Source organism: Vidua macroura, chromosome 3 (assembly GCF_024509145.1).
Source record: "Vidua macroura isolate BioBank_ID:100142 chromosome 3, ASM2450914v1, whole genome shotgun sequence".
Classification (NCBI taxonomy): Eukaryota; Metazoa; Chordata; class Aves; order Passeriformes; family Viduidae; genus Vidua; species Vidua macroura.
In genome coordinates, this window is record NC_071573.1 from 80,036,070 (window position 1) to 80,054,284 (window position 18,215).

General features: G+C 40.5%; 1 long non-coding RNA gene and 1 other non-coding gene across 3 annotated transcripts; both read left to right on the forward strand.

Moving 5' to 3' along the window:
- Positions 1 to 835: 835 nt before the first annotated feature.
- Positions 836 to 8,185, forward strand: LOC128805621 (uncharacterized). 2 transcript variants are annotated; one of them, XR_008436503.1, is made up of 7 exons: positions 836 to 871; positions 2,560 to 2,609; positions 3,088 to 3,157; positions 3,700 to 3,780; positions 4,958 to 4,987; positions 5,520 to 5,572; positions 6,180 to 8,185. It is a non-coding gene; the product is annotated as an uncharacterized LOC128805621 (long non-coding RNA). The 2 variants fall into 2 exon arrangements; XR_008436502.1 differs by lacking the exon at positions 836 to 871 and adding an exon at positions 907 to 1,566.
- On the forward strand, positions 5,915 to 5,985 carry LOC128805860 (small nucleolar RNA SNORD50). The gene has a single exon (XR_008436609.1). It is a non-coding gene; the product is annotated as a small nucleolar RNA SNORD50 (small nucleolar RNA).
- Positions 8,186 to 18,215: the final 10,030 nt, after the last annotated feature.

Genomic DNA, 18,215 nt, shown 5'->3' on the forward strand with positions numbered 1-18,215 from the left:
ACCTCATGTGCTGTGACCCAGCTCTGGGCTCCCCACTAGAAGAAGGACAAGAATCCAGAGAAGGGCAACAAAGCTGGTGAAGGCTCTGGAGCACAAGTCCTGTGGGGAGTGATTGAGAGAGCTGGGGGAGAAAAGGAGACTCAGAGGTGAGTGACCACCTCATTCTCTACAACTCCCCTAAAGAGGAGCCAGGTGGGGGCTGGCCACTTCTCCCAGGAAATCAGCAGCAGGATAAGAGGACACAGTCAGTCATAAGCTGTGCCAGGGAAGGTTTAAGCTGGACATTAGGAGGAATTTCTTCACAGAAAGGGTGATTAGGCATTGGAATGGGCTGCCCAGGGAGGTGGTGGAGTCACTATCCCTGGAGGTGTTTAAGGAAAGACTGGATTTGGCACTTAGTGCCATGGTCTGGCTGACGTGGTGGTGTTCGGACACAGGCTGGATTCGATGATCTCAGGTCTTTTTCAACCTTAAAGACGCTACGATTGTTCGGGAAACACGTTCTTTAAGTTTGGGAGGTGGAGCTGCACCAGGTCGGTTCCCGCCCTCCCTTTAGAAACTCGCATGACACCGCTGCGCGTTTTACACATGAAACCTGTCACGCAAACCGGGCGAGCAGCACCGGGCCCGCCCCTCCCCTGCCATGGCCGCCGCGCCGAGCCCGCCGAGACGGGAGCGCGCGCCGGCCCCTCAGCGCCCGCCCCCGCCAGCCAGGAGCGCCCGCCAGCTCCGCGCGGCGTCTCCGCCCCTCGGCCCGCGCGGCAGCGGGCGCGGCCAGCCTCGTTCCCACCCCGCAGCGTTCATATAAAGCTGCGAGCGGTGCGCCGCGCCCCCCTCTTTCGCCGCGGAGCGCCCGGAATGGCGGTGCACGGTAAGGCGGCGCGGGATGCGGTGTCTGCTGCTGCCCAGGCGGTGCGCGGGCGGGATGGCTTCATCATTTTGCTTGGACGTTCGGGAGGATCGCCTGCAGTGCCGGTCGCGTAGTGCTTGAGGCTGGAGCCGGCAGGTGAAGCTCTCACCCTTGGAGGCCTGAATAGAGCCAGGCGAAAGGCAACTGTAACCCGGCTGTGGGGCCGCAGTCGCCCGTGCACGGTGCCCTGCTGAGAGCCGCGGAGGTGCGAGGGGACTTAGAGAGGACTACATATCTCAGCATGCCCCGCGGGGGGGCTCCCTGCCGGAAGCCGCATGCCGAGGCGCGGGGCAGGCTGGGAGCGGTAGGCGGCGGTGACCCGCGTGGCGCTGCCGGGCCCGCGCCATTTTGCTCCCCGCCCGTCGCGGCCGGGGCTGGTGCGGGGGTGCTGCCCCTGCTGTGCCCTCAGCCGCGGCTGCGGCTGCCCCTTGCACCGAGCGACGGCCTTCAGGCGTCTGGCTTCGTGCATAAAACGCTGGATAAGGCGGAACCACCTTGTTCGTGTGGCAGAGGGTTGGTGCGCGTGCTTGCGTTACCTGTACGTCTTTCTGGAGGGCTCAGCGACCGGCATCACGGCATTGCTCCACAGCAGAAGATTAATAAAAGCACTGTGAAATCCACATAGTATCTCAAGGAAAAAGACCCACAACATTTAGGTGATCCCTGATGCAAATCATAAGATTGTAGTCTGATTGTGTTTTCTATTTTTAAGACAATGACATAGCATAATAAAGAAAGATTTGTTACAAAGTAAGCCACCAGCATCCCAAAGTACTGACAGAAGCCTATTGTGAGCTTAAGATGCCTTTTTGTCCCGTCTATGAAATGCTGAGGTCACTGAACCCATAGTACTTCAAAAAGAACGGGAAATACCATTAACTATGTCTACGATTCCAGGCTCTTACCTGCAAGCAAAGATTAGGATGTGGGTGGATTTACATAGGAAGTTGTCAGGTGCATTCATTGTGTGTTTAATTAGCTTGTCTAACAGTCTGAGTCACACATTAGATTACCGAACAGTAAATTTTTGGAACTTAAATTATTGAGTTTATTGCACTCAATAAGCGTAAATTTTACTTCACATAAGAAGTAGAAGCTTAACTAAGGCTTTCTATAGCTTTAATTGTTTTTGTGATAGGAAACAAAATGTATGATAGGTTGTCTTTCATGGCTCAATGCATTTATTAGGTCTGTGTAGTACGGAGTGAGATATTTTAAACAAGCACATTCAAGTGATAATGTATTGTCACGCATTTCTTAAGCTGCTTGAGTTGGTGGATTTTATTAATTGCTACATGGTTAAAACAATTCTCTAAACCAACTTCAATCAGTTCTTAAAAGTGATTAAAAACTTGAGATGATAATTTTTCCTTGAAAGGTCTTTCGACTGAGGTTTAACAGTGGGAACGTGCAGTTATTTCTACAATGCTATTCATATGAGATTTCAAGTAGGAGTAACTTGCAACTCCTTTGTTGCTTAACACTGCATTTCTTGCTGCTTTTCTTCTGCGAGCTTGTGATTTAGTACTTAATATGCTGCTTCTAGAGATTGTGTTGATGATTATTGCCTCATAATACATGTGACTTACAGGCCTGGTAATATGAATCTACTGATTTCAAGTTGTAAGGCTGTCCATATTTGTTTTTAGGTGTGATGGAGAGGAGGTTTTCGGTGGTGTCGAGTACATTGTACATTAAGGTAACAGCTCTGGAATTTTTAATGTTGCTCTAGAAGTAACACTGCATTTCTGTTTTAGACCAAGTCAGTAAATACATGTGTTTCATAACTTGGTTTCTTGCCAAACTCTTGCCAAAGTTTGGGAAGTGTCAGAGAGTAGTTGGTTTTGTATGGCTACTGAGTAGGACAGAAAGGAAAAACTACATTGCATTTTCATAACTGCTATCAAAGTTATAAGTAATTATTTGATAATTTTTGAATTTGGTGCTCTTTGAGTTAAAGTCAGTCTGTAGGTTAGTTCTTAGACTTCTTTTGCTTACAAAATTTCACCTTGTCAGGTATTTCACCTGTTCCAGAAGAATATTAAATTTTATGAAAACTTCAGGTTTTTAGTGCTTGGTGATTATGCTTCTGACATAGTAACATGAGAGATGATGCTAGACCACAGCAAGAGATGTTTTCTAGTTTAAAAGATAATTTTGCTTATGTTTGATTTTAGCGTTTCATGGAAGGACCATCACAAGTAGAAGAATACTTCGTACATGCAAGTGGATTTTCCTGAAAGCTGAGTATGTTCTAAATGATCAGTGGGGATAAATTAACAATAAACTGATTAGAAAAAGATGCATAGGATTAAATTAGTAGTTATGTCATTAGCTTTAAAATTGAGGTATCAATTTTGGGCATGTTTGACATTGTCTAGAACTGTGTGGGCTGGGGGGTTTGGGAATAGATATTTGTGTTGGAGGATCTGGTAAAATGCGTATCCTGAAGTGTTCATATGAAATTTAAAGTTCACTTCAGTATAGCTTTTAATTGTGAATTTGCACTTTATTGGGAAATAAGTATGAAACAGTGTATAGTCAAAGAAAACAGGACATCTGGATGCTTATTTATATAAATAAGCAAATGTTCCTATATTTTAATAAAAATGTGTATTCACTTTTTTCATGTATAGTTATTATCCTCACTTAGAAAGAAAGAAAAAACTCCAGGATCTGTCAAATGCTTATAACCAGTTGTTACAAAAGTAGAAATTGGTTGTTCTTACTGGCTCATGTTATATTATACATGAACTTGTTGTAATTTGGGCTTTTACTCAAATTTCTAGAGTGGCATGAACAGTTTCTAGTAATGGGAATGTGACATGTCCTGAAGAAAGATTTCCTCGAGACAGGAAATAAAACAACAGGTAATATTTATTGGTTAAACAGCAGACATTTTTTGTTGATTGTAATTTATTCCCTTTTTAGTACATTGCTAGTGAAAGAGGTGAAGGTTGTCTTGGTGGAATATATGAATGGAATGTATGAGTGGTGTTACAGTTCCTGTCACTGATACTTGTGGATAATGGTGAATCATGCTAAAACTGCTGAACCTGATACATTGATGAGCAACTTAATAAGGCTTTGGCTACTGAGATCAAACCACTTACAATTTTTCAATCATAAATCATCCGAGTTGGTGTTGGTTTAATGCTGTTGCTCTGTACAAGTGAGGTGCCAGCATGTACCAGGCTGTGAGTAAGACTGTTGGTGCATTATTTAAACCCACCTCAGGTCTGTGTTGACACAAATAAGTCCTGTTGCAGAAGCTTGCGTCTTTAAAGAGCAGAGAGGAGGAAGTGTTAGACTTAATGTATTCTGCCTTATAGTGGGTAAATAACAAGCATTAGTTAGGTACGGTCAGGAAGTGTTGCTGGTGTTTGAAAGCTAGTGATGATATTTGCACCTTGATCCTCTTAGGACCATTAATTTGGGGCTCACTCAGATGGGAACATTTAGGAAACATTGCATTAATGACAAAGGTGGAATTTGATGGTAAATTGTAGTGAATTCTAAATTCAGCTGTTTCAACTCCAGAGATAAATTACTTCACAAGGGCCGGTATAATGTACTTGAAGCAGGCAAAAAGAATGCTCACAAATGCTTACTGTGCTTGAAGAATAATAGCAGTGGTTTCTCAAAGAACTTCATTCACACCTAAGTATCTGAACTTAAAATTTTTCTGTGAAATTCACTTTACTGCATTGGTGTTTGGGTCCACAGGCTGCTTTTAGTTAAAAAGTTAAAACGTAGAGAGTGACAACTTCTCATTTTCTTGTGTTGCTACACATCTATAACTTTATTCTATTCCTTATTCAAGAAAGGTACGTTTATTTTGTTAGCTAACAGTACTTTCTTTTGAACAGCAGGTTTTGTATGAGTGAAACTTCTTGTGCAGTAGTGCTGCCTATAAGATGCTGTATTGTTTAGACAGGCACGATTGCAAATAGAAAGGGGTGTGACTTCCGTGGCTGACCTAGAGAAAAGTTAGAAGTAGCAAACCTTGTTAGTGTTAACTAATCAGTGTGTTTTATGTCTTTGCAGAGATGCTTGAAGGCTGCGTCTGAATAGAAGGTATGAATTCCAGTAAATATTATTTTTTATCCTGATAGGCAAATCGCCAGTATCAGATATCCTGATAATCAAGTGTAATTCCCCCCTTCTACCATAGTTCATACCCAGGTTGAGAAATAGTGGGCAAGAGAAGCAAAACAAATTGTACTGTGACATGACTACACTTCTGATTGAAGTTTCACTGAACTTGCAGTGTGCTGATACTAATGCAGCACATGTTGAATAGAGCAGTTTGGTCTGTACGAGAGGCTAAATAGATCACAAAATCACAAGGTTGGAAGAGACCTTCAAGATCCTCAAGTCCAACCCATGCCCTAACACCTCAACTAAACCATGGCATTGAGTGCCACATCCAGTCTTTTTTTAAACAAATCCAGGGATGGTGACTCCATGGCCTCCCCGGGCAGACCATTCCAGTACTTTATCACTCTGTAAAAAACTTCTTCCTAATATCCAGCCAATATGTGATGGCAAGTTGTATTTTGAGTGATGAAAGAAAACTTCTCTGAATTAATAAATGTATTTTTTACAGGAAAATGTGTTTTATAGAAAACAAGCAGGAACAAGTGCTTGTGGCTTATTCAGGTATGTAACTGAAAAGCTTCTAAACATTTTCTAGTTCTAAGTCTAAAGTAACTGTGTTTACAGTTCAGGCTTTTTGGAGTATGATAGTTACGAACATAATTGATCAATTGATATGGTAAGCCATAGTTGGCATTTTAAAAACACTTGTTCCCCAAGGCACAGTGTGAGCTGATAGCTGTGCCTGACTTTGCTTAGCTTTCAAACCTACGAGAAGTTTTAAATAAGTGTACACTATTACTGAAATGTAACAAAATGTTAGATGTTGTAATACAAAAATTAAGCAATCAAAAACCTTATAGGCTATTTCCTACTAAATTTATTGTTCATGTACTGCTTTTGTCTCATCTGTGATGATCCTATCCCGAACCTGAATTTCTTGTTGAAAAACTTTATACGGATCCGGAATCTGAGACGAGACCAAAATAGTTTATTTAAACTTTCTGAAAAGTATTAGTCTGTGTGTTTATGTATTAGTGTGTGTTGGTTGGTTGTTTTTGTTTTTTTAGAATTAACAACGTGTCAATACAAACTGTTGTGTGCTTACTTGCAAATTGAAATTTCTACCTTGAATGAACCGTTTTACTAAGATCTTGTTCTCCTTTTTCAGTGATGAATTGGAGCACTTTGTCAGAACTGCCTGACAAATGTGGATGATGTAACCAGAAGGAGGTGTAACACCTGAAGAGATACTGTGGCTTGGAGTTCATGCTTTTAAAAAGCCTGCTAAAATAGCTGCAATTTTGTTCAGTAGATACTGTCTCTGCATATTTAAAACACCATCTTTCCAAAATGCTGAACTGTCTTCTGCTGAAAGTGTAGCAGTAATATTAGGGAAAGGAGTACATGAAAAACTCCTTGATTATTTACCCTTTTAAAATACCATATGGGTACACAGTCTTGCAGATACTAGAGATCTCTGATAACTCAGGAGTGGAGCTCACAGGCAGGCCCTGTAAAGACAGGGTGCAATCAAAGAAGACTACAGTATCTACAGCTTGCATCACTGTATCTAGCGAGGGAGTGAGGGGTTGGGGTTTTATGAACTGCTGCTTCAGCAGGAGAAGAACAGTACCACAACAATGGAACTGCCCTTTGAGGAATACACTGGCAACAGTACCTGCTTGCTCTCTGGGGGAAAGAGGTTGGTAGTGGGAAAAGAGAGTTACATACATTGGAACTTGGGCTTTTGTCTTGGTTTGAAAAGACAGGTATCTGCTAAGGAAGGCAGGAACCTTCCTTAAAATGGAAAATGTAAATCCCCTCCCTCCAAATTATTATAATTTTGAAATGAAGGGGCTCTCAGGCAAAGATAAGGGAGTAGGAAGAACAGTCTTAGGAAGAATAAAAAATAAGTAATACAAAAAAAAAAGACAGAATACACCCTGATGCCCTGTGGGTCAGGGTGTTGGTAGCAGTCCAATTGGATGGTGGCTGCAGTTCTCCTGGAGTGACAGGTGTGGTGCTGTTGAAGCAGTGATCCTGTAGCAGAGTGTTTTCCTCTGAAGTTCCAGTGGTGGTGTAGATGGCCCTGGTCTTCCTCTGGGAATCCAGTGGAGAAGAAAGCTGCTCCTCTGGGAATCCAGTGGGAAAAGGCTGCCTTGTGGTATTCCAAGTCTCAGATTATATCCAGGTAGGAATGCTTGGCTCCTCCCCCTGGGCAGAGCATCTCCCAATGAGATGATGTAATTTTATTGGTCATGGAATCACACTCAGTGGCCCATTAACAGAAGATATTTCACCCAGAGGGAGGATTGGATGTGGAAGAGATAAAGAAAAACTGACCAATTAACAAAATATAACTGCCACACCTCTAACAGATGGCAAATACAAACCCCCAGCTACATCTTGCAACTTAAGCTTTAAACAGTCACTGCAAAAGTACTGGTGCTGTAATCCAAGTAGCAGCATATTTGCTGTATTCAGCAAACTCCCTTCCACAGAGGAATGAAGGATTGTAAATTGGTTGCCAAGTAAATTTAAAGACGACTCACTATGTACATAAGATAAAATTTGCCTTGAAGCATGACTTTCAAGCCTTATTGTCAGGAATTCTTTATAAAGGCAGAAACATGACAGTAGCATAATTCCTACTATAACTGAATCATTTTGAAATAATCCAAAATATATAAAAGAGCCCTATAGCTCATGGGGTGTATCTGTTCATCAATGACAAAGTCCATATAAAGTCCAATTTTCTGTCAAAGTAGTATGGAAGTATAAACATTACCAGGAACAGCACATAAAGCATTGGAAATGTCAAAAATACCTATCCATCATGCTACTGAAGTGGATGCTAAGGAACTGACTAAACTCCAGGAGTGCATTGGCTCACAGAACATCTCCTATGGTTTGCTTATTAAGCAGTGGCCAGCTACTTCAGCTAAAGGCTGCTCCTTTTGAGCAAGGAATGGTAAATCAGTCTACTGAATATCAAGATCTGCAGAAATAAACTCAAAAAGAGCTTTCTCTTCATTGCTTTCAATAATAACTTGTTTCTGTTAACAAATGTTGCTAGGAATGGTGCGTATTTTTATGTGCCATGTTTTGTACATGCTTTTGAATAAAGATAAGGATGTTAAAGTCATGGGTGTTGCACGTCAGCTGTGGATCACACTACGGTGTTCCTTGACTGCTTGTACTTCTCAGGAGCTATGGAGGCAATGTGGCCTTGTTCTGACTGGCGCCGCATGTGCTGGGCACACAAAGCTTCATATTGTGCTTGAGTGACTCCAGGACAAAAACCACTGACTGCGTACTCAAGAAGTGGGAAGGTAAGATAGTCTCAATCTTCTGCCTACTGCAGAGCTGCAAAAAGTAGGTACTGTGAACAACATCTAGTAGAGCTGCTTGGCTGGTAAGACCAAAAGTTGTCAGTCTTGGCTAGGTCAGTCCTCTTCTGGATATTAAGATGTCAAAGGGCAGAGAGATGGTTAATAAAGCAGCAATATTTGGTAAGTACTTTTTAGATTTTCAAAGGGATCTATGGCTTCATTACAGGGTCAGAAGAGTGGCATGTTTTTGAGAATAAAGGTACAATCTTTATCCTTTAGGCTGATGTTAAAACCGAATGTTAAATGTTAACATCAGTTTTTAACATTAAACCAAATATTTACCAGTGTTAATACCGAATGTTAAAACTTTTAAAGACAATGTCATGTGTATGTGCAGTAAATGGTGAAAGTGAGTTTGTCTTGTGATGTTGGGGACGAAATAGTGCCACTCCAGGGTTGTGGCTGGCACTTCAGGTACCAAAGTACTTCATGACAGTCTTGCTCTGTATGTTCTAAAACATTTGTTGGGGATAATCTGGAGGTAGGATTGGCAGCAATTGATAAAGGGTGCCAGGATATAAAGTTACTGCATGGCAATGTGGTGGAGGTGTGTCTCAGAATGCTAAATCATGAAAAAGATTGGCCTCTCAGCATATAAAAAAAGGTAGATGTGGCCAATTCTAAGGCATGCTGAATATTGAACTGTAGAAGTTTCTCACGGAATGATCCTGTACTTCCGAACTACTGAAAACTGGTAGCTAATAAAAAAAGGTGTATTAGTATAGTATAGAACGTGTATTAGTATACCTATTAGTATAGGTAGTCATGTGCTTACAAAAGTGAATTACTGTTTTACATGATATGTTCCAGAGGATTTGGTTTATAAGACCAGTGAAAATTATGTAGGTAGGTCATTTTTAACCAGTTTAAGAATGGAAACTGGCTTTTTTGCCTTGGGAGGGGATTAGTATGTTTTCAAACCAGTTGTGGATTTAGTTCTGGTACAGTTTCTGGAGTGAAGTTTAATACAAGTGAGGTAAGATGTAGTTATGGGGAGTTAGTGTGTGACACGTGGAACACGTGGCATGGGATTTCTCTGCACAAGCACTTAATGAAACTTCGGGTTTACAAAACAGATTGTTAGATTCAAAGCTTTAAGTTTTTGCAGTAAGCAGCATGAAAGCGCTTTGCTGCTTTTGTGCTTTAGTCCGGTGAAGTCTTGCACTAAACATCATTTGTGGGGAGCTAGAAGTGTCACATGGCTGTTGGGCTGCGGTCCAAGAAATCGGTGGTTTAAACAAACAGTTCTAGAATGTTGCCATTTATCAGTCTTAGTAACTCGGCAAAACCAGCAGGGACTTAGTAATTAAATGAATGTTGAGCTTACAAGCAAGAGAAGTACCTTGCAACCACTTGGAAGATTCCAGAGTAGCTCTGCATAAATGCTTTGCTATTATTGAAGTAACAAGGTTCTTATTAAGGTGGGAGGTTTTGTCTTGCTGAAGAACTTGTCTTACTGGTGAAGGCTGTGATCTATAATCAAGAGTTGCAAGTGAGTGAAACTAAGCTAGCAGTGGTTATCTTGCCACAGCACCCACACTGCTATGTGACTGCCAGTGTTGGTGTGACACCTGCTTCAAGTATCAAATCCCAATGAACAGGAATTGCAGAATAAGCTGTGCTGTCTGGCTGCCATCCTGCAGATGACTGTGACTGTGGCTGCAGCTATATTGTGTGCTGGTGTTGGGGTTCCTACCATCTTTCCTGCAGGAAGGCTCTTAAGGGTATAAATTTACCATACAAAGTTTGGGGTATGTGTTCTGTCAATTAAAAACCAGCATGGAAATAAAATGAGTTGCTAAAGAAAAGCATTCCATAGGACATTCAAACATGGACATAGCAGAATCAGCGTTTGACTTTGCCCAAGGAAAGGTATTCTTTATACTGAAAAGTTTTCAGCCCTAACTTTGGTAGCTTTTCTTCACACTCCCTCCCTTTGTCCCAGAGGACAATCTTTGAGCTATCATCTGGAGTATGGATGAATTTAAAAGAAAAATAGTAATTTCAGATGAGTGGAGTACACATGGAGGCTTTATATGCTAAGTAAATGCATGTCTGATAATTTGCATTCTCTATTTTTTGGTGTTACAACCAGTTTTACTAGCAATTTTGCTTGTCTGCCCTTGTATTTTCCTCAGAGGATATAAACTGGAAAAGTACAATTAGAATGATGAATTCTACTTCCTCTCAAACATCATGTGGCTTTTTAGTTGATAGTCCAGTTGAGCTATCAGGGCTATGAAGACAGTACTTCTCTGCCATTGTCTCAAACTTCCTGCAGGCTCCGGAGGACAGAGAGGTGTTTGATGCTCAGAAGAATGGCTGTATTGAGTGGGACAAAGTCTGCCTCGTTCAGTATTCTGTCTGAGGATGACCAGTATAAGGAACAGGAGAAGTATGCAGAGCCTTTCCAGCAGTTTTTTTGGGAATTTTCTGAGATTTTAATTTGTGTTTGAATACTACTTTGCAATTATGACCTATCTCCATTTAAAAATATTTGAAACATGAATGATATGTGGGCTGTAAAATAGATGAAGTAGTGGGTATGTTAATAAGTGTAGGGGAGGGTAGGATTGGGAGGGGGCTGAAGTAAACCTTTTTTTTTTTCCTTTCTGAAGCTAATGTCACTTTCGATTCTCATGTTACTGAAGACAGTGGCAAGTGAAGTTCAGTGAGGGCCCCTGTGCTAGGACAGCCTTGCTGTTTAACTGAGCTGGGTGGGAAAATTTGAAGTACTCATGAGTGCTCTTACCCCTGTGCTATACTTAAAAGGCTTCTCACCAGACCAATAAACACTATCTTCTTCCCTGAAAGTGGAGTTCTCCCTAACTGAAGGAGCACTCTCCCAGCAACAACGGTACTAGTTTTATAGTGGCAGGTGAAGAATGATTAATATCTGTCCCAAAATGAAGTTCAGTCTTTTTTTTGTGGAAAGAGAGAGATGAATGAGCTGTAATAAAACAAGTGCTTAGACCTTACTTTGAAATTGGTAAATTCATTGGAAAGTAAAGGTATTTTTAAATAGTCTTAAGGTCATTGAGGAAGAATATATAGCTATTGCTATATCTGTGTTTCATCTTACCTTGACAAAATAAAAATTAATTAGCCCTCGGCTTACCTTGGTTTCTTTCAGAGGAGTATTGCAGATACTAGAGTCCTGCGAGAAACATTTGAGACTTAAACTCTTGTGTGTCTCGATGTTTAAGCCCAGCCAGTAACTAAATACCACATCCTACCTGCCCTCGTAGGATGGAGAGGAGAATACGAGGAGAAGTAAAAGCAATGGGTTGCAATGAGAACAGAAGTGAAATTAAACAATATAATTGTACCATAAAGGAAGACAACAAAAAGAAACCCCAAGATAAGCAAGTGATGATACAATACAGTTGCTGATCACCTGCTGGCATACCCGGCCTGAGAGATGATCCATGCCTCCTGGCCAGCTTCCCCCAGTTTATGTACTGGGGATGACATGCTAGTATAGAATATCCTCTTGGCCAGTTTGGGTCAGCTGTCCTGGCCTTGCTCCCTCCCAGCTTCTTGAGCCCCTCCTCACTTGCAGAGACTTCTGGTTGTTGCTAACTAGTGCTACCCCAAACATCAAACAGTTATCAACTCTATTCTCATACTGAATCCAAACCACAGCACTAAGAAGTACCAGCTATTAAGAAGAAAACTAACTAACCTAGCTGAAACCATGATGGTGTGTTAGCTCTGTCTAGTAGTTAGGTCATTTTCTGCAGGAAAAAAAAAAAAAAAAAAGCAAAATTACTGTCTTTTGTTTCATGCACTTCACCAGAAAAGTACAATATTGAAACATGGTGAGGGGCAGTTCTTAATGTCATTTTGACTTCATAACTAAAACAGTTCAGGGTATGATTATTCATTCCCCAGAGTATATTAGAATAAGCATTTTGTGAAAGTAGTTCTGTTATGTTGTTTCTGATTCTGAAAATTGTATTAAACTGCCTATTTGATACTGCAAGCAGAAGTTTGGTTTGTGGGAATTAGTGCTCCTTTCCCTCTTCCTGTTTCACAGATTATAAACCACACAATATAAAAAGTTTAACGGCAGGAGTTACCCCTAAAACATCTTGAAATAGTAATTTATAATAGATACTATTTCAATGCTGAGTGTTTCCTCAAAAAATCTACATGGCAGGGAAGAGTGTCTAGGCTTTTGAAAATATTTCTGAAGTAGTACTCTTACCCGTGTCTGAACTGGCTGGTCTTCATTTATATGTACTTCAACTTAATTTCTGTTGCTAGTGAAAAGTTGTTCAGTATAGTTTCTGCTAATTTGACATACAGGATGTAAGGTTGCTGGAAACCTTTTTTCCATGTAAAGAGATCTTAATATGGTGATCCTCTGGCAGGGGTTGGTTGCAATGTGTTTTGCTGTGTTTTTAAATGCTATGAGAAGACTGGAAATTGTATGAGTACTTTCTCCTGAGAGTATTATGTAGTTTCTATTTTTATAATTGAAAAAGTTACACTGAACAATTGTAGCAATTGTTTGATATATTTGCTATAGAAGTGCAGTCCCTTTATGAGCCATGGTGGATATGGGAAAATCCAAAGCTTTTACCTTACAAATATGAACAAATACGATTTGCTAGGAGCTACAGATGTGAAGAGACCTGTGGTGTAAGGACCATTGACTTCCTGATGGCTATTGCCTGACAGCACTTTTAAGGGAAAATAGCCACTTAGCTTTGGTTTTTGGTTGAAGAAACTTGACAGTGACCAGGATGGTTCACTATAATGAAACTCTCTCCTACCTATAAGAGGAGGAATTCTGTTATTCTGAGGTAGTGCTCCTGGAGTGCTCTGTCTCTTGGTTTTATCTGCTGTTTTTTCCTAAGGGCTACTTGGAGTTCTCTAGTTGTGATTTTTTCACTGAGGTGAGACCAGGGGATCCTGAAGTATTGTTGACTATCAACTAGTAAAATGCATTTAAAATGACAAAAGAAGTATATATTTGGTCTTTCCTGAAGTTACATCTTTTATAGAAAGCTCAAACTTCTACAGATAATCTATTCTATCTCCCAGCATAAAATTTCTTACTCTGGGCCAAGTTTGGGACCTTGGTGTTCAAAATTTTTATATTGCACTCAGTTTTATCCCAGTTTCTTAAATATACTACTCCTCCTCTTCTATACAATTCCTGTATTGCTTTCCTTTTAACAGTTATGTATTAAACATAAAAAACCCACAAAATTCGGTAAGACTGCTACATAAGCATTCAGTATTAATCCCAGAATGGCTGTAAGAATATACAAAACTTCTGTGCAGGGAAATAAAGAAAGACCTCTGGGACTCAAGGATATTGTAATGAAATTGAAATATGTGATAAGCTTTAAAAACAAGACCAGGTCCTGTAATTGATGTGATTTCACAGCTGTGATTTGCTCTTCAGAAATCAGAGACAGAGCCTGCAAATAAGTCACTCAGGAGCTAAATTGCAGATCTATCAGCAAGGACAGCTAGCAGGGCTTCAGGTTTTAGATATGGAAGGGAAATACTTCTTTCTCTACCTCTGTGTTCATACTGAACTCTCTGCTGGAAAGTTTCAGGCTATCAAGTAGATGTTAGAAAAAAAGTGGAAGGTGAGTATTATTTTAAATAAAAACATTTCCTACTCACAATTAATGTAATAGGGCTAAAACTCAACTGTACTTTGTATCGTATTCTCCAAAAAGCCATAACCATTTTTCAGAAATATCTCAATTCTGCAGAAATAGGCTCAGTTGAACTTGCTCTTCTCTCCTTGACTATTTTGAAGTTTGGCTGGGAAACAGGCACCTCAAATTCATTAAAAAGGCAGAAATTAATGTCTGTGAAGATGACAGCCTTTTCTATAGAGCAGCAAAAAGGACTATCAGCAGAATTGGCATCTGGCCCTGGAAGCAAAACATTCTGAGCTTCTGCTAAAGCTTCCAAAAGAAGCATGATAATGAGGTTTTAGAAAATTCCTGGGCTGTCTTGATTTCATATACAATCTAATCCTACTGCTCAACTTTAGTGATTAAGATAAATAGTATAGAAAATACTGTCTTGGGACAAGGAACAGTTAAGTTATGAAGTATTTGTTTTCTGTGGTTCACTGAGATAGTCTCCCCTTTTTCTGGGATTTAACCTTAATATGATCTTAGTCATTGTTGGGGTGCATAGACTCACTGCTTGCTAAGACCTCTGACTAGCAGTTAGGATGTCAGAGGCTCAGAGGGAAAGCTGACATGTCACCAGCACTACTATCAGCCTAAGGGTGGAGGAAACCATTTGTGTCACCTTGGCTGAGCTATAGAAAGCAAGTGAACGTCTAAGCTGGGCATGTCTCATGTTTGGGGTTCTTTGTGTTGCTTTTTGTTTTGGTGTAGGTTGGGGGTTTTTGTGCATAGCTTACAAAAGTTTCTACTTTAATAGCCCTCCCTTCTTAATTCTGGTTCTATTTTTTTCCATTGTGTGCTGAGACTGGAGGAGTTTGAAATATCTTCAGACTAAAAAAAAATTCTTCTGCACTTTCCTCACTGCCTCTTTTGGCTGCAGCAGGTCTGTATCAATACTGTTGATCTGAAATTTGTTAACAGTTTTCATGCATCAAATTTACTGACCAGGACTGCATGAAAATCAGGCTTTCATGCATCAAATTTACTAACCACGACTATTTTAATAGATGCTTAAAGGGATTAAAATAAAAGGTGGCACTAAATTACAAACCTCTGCCTTTTAGTGTGCATAAGATCATCTCTTGGGTAAGAATTATTTAATCATTTTTCTTGTGAGACACATAAGATGTGGATATGGCAGAAAAATCTGAGAACGCCTGACCTGGAAGGGTATGAAAGAATTTAGAAACTTCTGCAGTTAGCTGTCATCAGTGATTTTAACTGGTTTTTTTATGGACATGCTCACTCAGCTATCTTTATTGATTATACTGTAACTAAGAATTGATGTATTGGCAGTAAAAATGCATATTCTCACACAGTTGCATTGTCTCCTCTTGCTGCTCAGTACATGCCTCCAAACACTGCTCTCCATTAGTACATAACTCCAGCTGAAAACACAAGAGCTCTTAGAAGTGTTTTGGTTAATTTAAATGTGGCGTCAATAAACAAGTCCACAGTTTTATCAGACAGGTATTTACCCAGTCATAAACTGACTATTTTTTTTAATTGATCCTAATACATTTAAGTTTTCAAAATGAAACTTCCCTGTAAATATTTTTACTTACTGCTATTTTAAGATCTAAACTTTAAAAAATATAAAACAACCTTTTATGCTTTTATAGGATCAAAACTAACTGAAAATAAATAATTTTTAAAAGCAGATTAAAAGCATACTATTCTTTATCTGTCCCCTGCAGATCATAGAATAGCAATTTATTTTTTCTAGTTACCAGTTGCTGTGAAAAATTAAAACTTTGCTTCTCTAAAGATCTAAACGTGTGCTTCTAGCAGCACAATACAGCTGCATTAGTTGTACTGTATTCAATTACAAATTTGTTCAGGTTTGAGCCCAGGTTATGTTGCTTGCACTGACCTGTGCAAAACTATGAAGAGATTCCTGGTTAATGCTGCACAAGCTTGAAAGGGAAAAGTTATACACATGTGCTGAAGCTCTATTTTAGGTTAAGATCTAATTCTAGTATCACTGAAGGCCAATGTAGAAGTGGAGAGTAGATCTTCCAAAAGAAGACTATTGAAAAGCAGCAAGCACGGGCTGAGGCACTGATAGAGTTCTTCATCCCTGTGCTCTGCTGTTTGTGCTGTACATGAGAATTCCCATAGGGCAGCATTGTCCAGGTATCTTTAAAAAATAAAATAAAAAATCATTTGTATAAAGCAGGTTGTATTGTCTGCTCTTGGGATCTGCAGAAATGCTGCATTTTGGTAGTTACTTCTGCCTTGTACCTGGCAAGGGTCATAAATGTGTGTGTATGAGATTGTTCTATTCTTATAAGGACCTTGAAGACACAAGGTTATTTGGGCTCACCCATCCTTGAAAGGATTTTTAGGTTCTTTGGTTGCATGTTAAGTAGCCTGGAACACTTGACCTGAAAGCTGTGTATTGCAACTGCTGCATCAGACACTTTCCTGAGTAATCAGCCATGTAATTACGAGCCAACTAAAAAGGCCTGGGACATAAGCCCAATTTCTGACAACTGATCATCCATGCCATAAAGGGTTAATGCAGTCTGACAGCTAAAGCCTGGGCAGCAGTTTGATATTTGGGCATGGTTTAAAATTTAAGGTGGGTGAGAGCTTAGCTGTGGGAATGCAAGCTGTGCTCTCCATATTTGCCTTACAGCTGGAGAGCAGCCTGTGACCTGTCCCATCTCCTGTATGGCTGTGGCCGTTGTGTCTGTGGTGTGCTGTGCTCTCCTCTCCTGGGAACGATGCCCAGAGCTGGAGAAGAACATTCTGTGACCCAGTGGCATGCTGTCTGCCTCTGGAGATGGGCTTAGTGCAGTAAGTAACTTACATGGGGTTAAGTGGATCCCAAAGGTCTCTTTCCTTCAGCTGGCTTTTACAAGGGTGCCGAGTACTGGAATCCTTACGGCTGCTAGGCAGTGCAGGGGATGTAAGGGCCAGGCTGGATGGGTGTCTGGGGTGAAGGAAGGGCTAAATACAGCAGTAAGTTTTCTATTGACACTTTCATTTGTGGATGTATTCAGTGAGTTGCAGCTTCAGCACTTGGCTGCCTCACACTGCGCAAGTGGACAGGACAGCACTGCTGTCCTGAGATGACTCGGAGGTGTTTTGAAGATCGATGCTGATAAGGAATGCTCTCTGCAGCTCTCTTGCATGAGTCCTTCTCATATGGCAGAATGCACTAGGACATACAGGAAACTTCTTTCTCCAATCTTTCCGTGCTGAGGAAAATAGGGCAGTATATGTGGTAACTCTCCTGTCACTTCTTTGCTGAATATCTTGTCTCCTTTTTCCATGGAGCTTTGCCAGGCACTGACCTAATGGTAGCATTCCACTAAGAGCTTTAAAGCATCAGATGCTTAGGATAACAGGCATAGAAAAGGAAGCAGTTGTGTCCTAACTCTCGCCCTTGTACCCACAGCAGTAGTAAAGCAATATCTTTTGGTCAGATTGGAAAGCCTTTTTCTACAGTTTCCTCACCCTTGATAAACTTGTGGGCTGTTTGCATAGGAAGCTTGTGATTTATAGGTCTATAGTGGAAATAGGAGTATGTGATTAGAGGGAATCTGGAGGAACATTTGCATGTATAATTTTCCAGGAAGTGGAAAGGATTTGGGGAAAAAAGGAACAGATTAGTGATTGCATGTTCTGCTTGCTGCAATGACAAGGTATTTCAATTGTTAGAGCTGCAACTCACTGAATACATCCACAATTGAAGAGCAGAGACCAATATTCAGTTTCCAGTATTGGATATTGGCTAATAGAAAAATACAAAGATAGGGCAAGCATAGATATGATAGTATGCTCTGGTATTCTCCCCCAGTTTATGCAATTCCTTCACTAATTTCTGTTGCAAAATTTAAATTGGGGTGATAGCTCTATCACTGCATTTAGCAATTTTAGATGGGCGTTCCTTGCGCTAATTAGTTATTTTGGGGGTTTATGGAAATACCTACACCTTCATGTGCCAATGCATTCCCCCAGCTTTAGCTGCATGTGTATAAAAGTAGGGTTTTTTTCTTGGCTATCTGCCTGTTTGATTTAATGTTTCCTAGTTCTTCTGCTGGAAGAACAACTGAGCAGTTATCCTCTAGTTTTCCCCATGCCACTTCTGACTTGTAGGCCTGCATTAGGTTTCCTCATCTGTCTAGTCTGTAC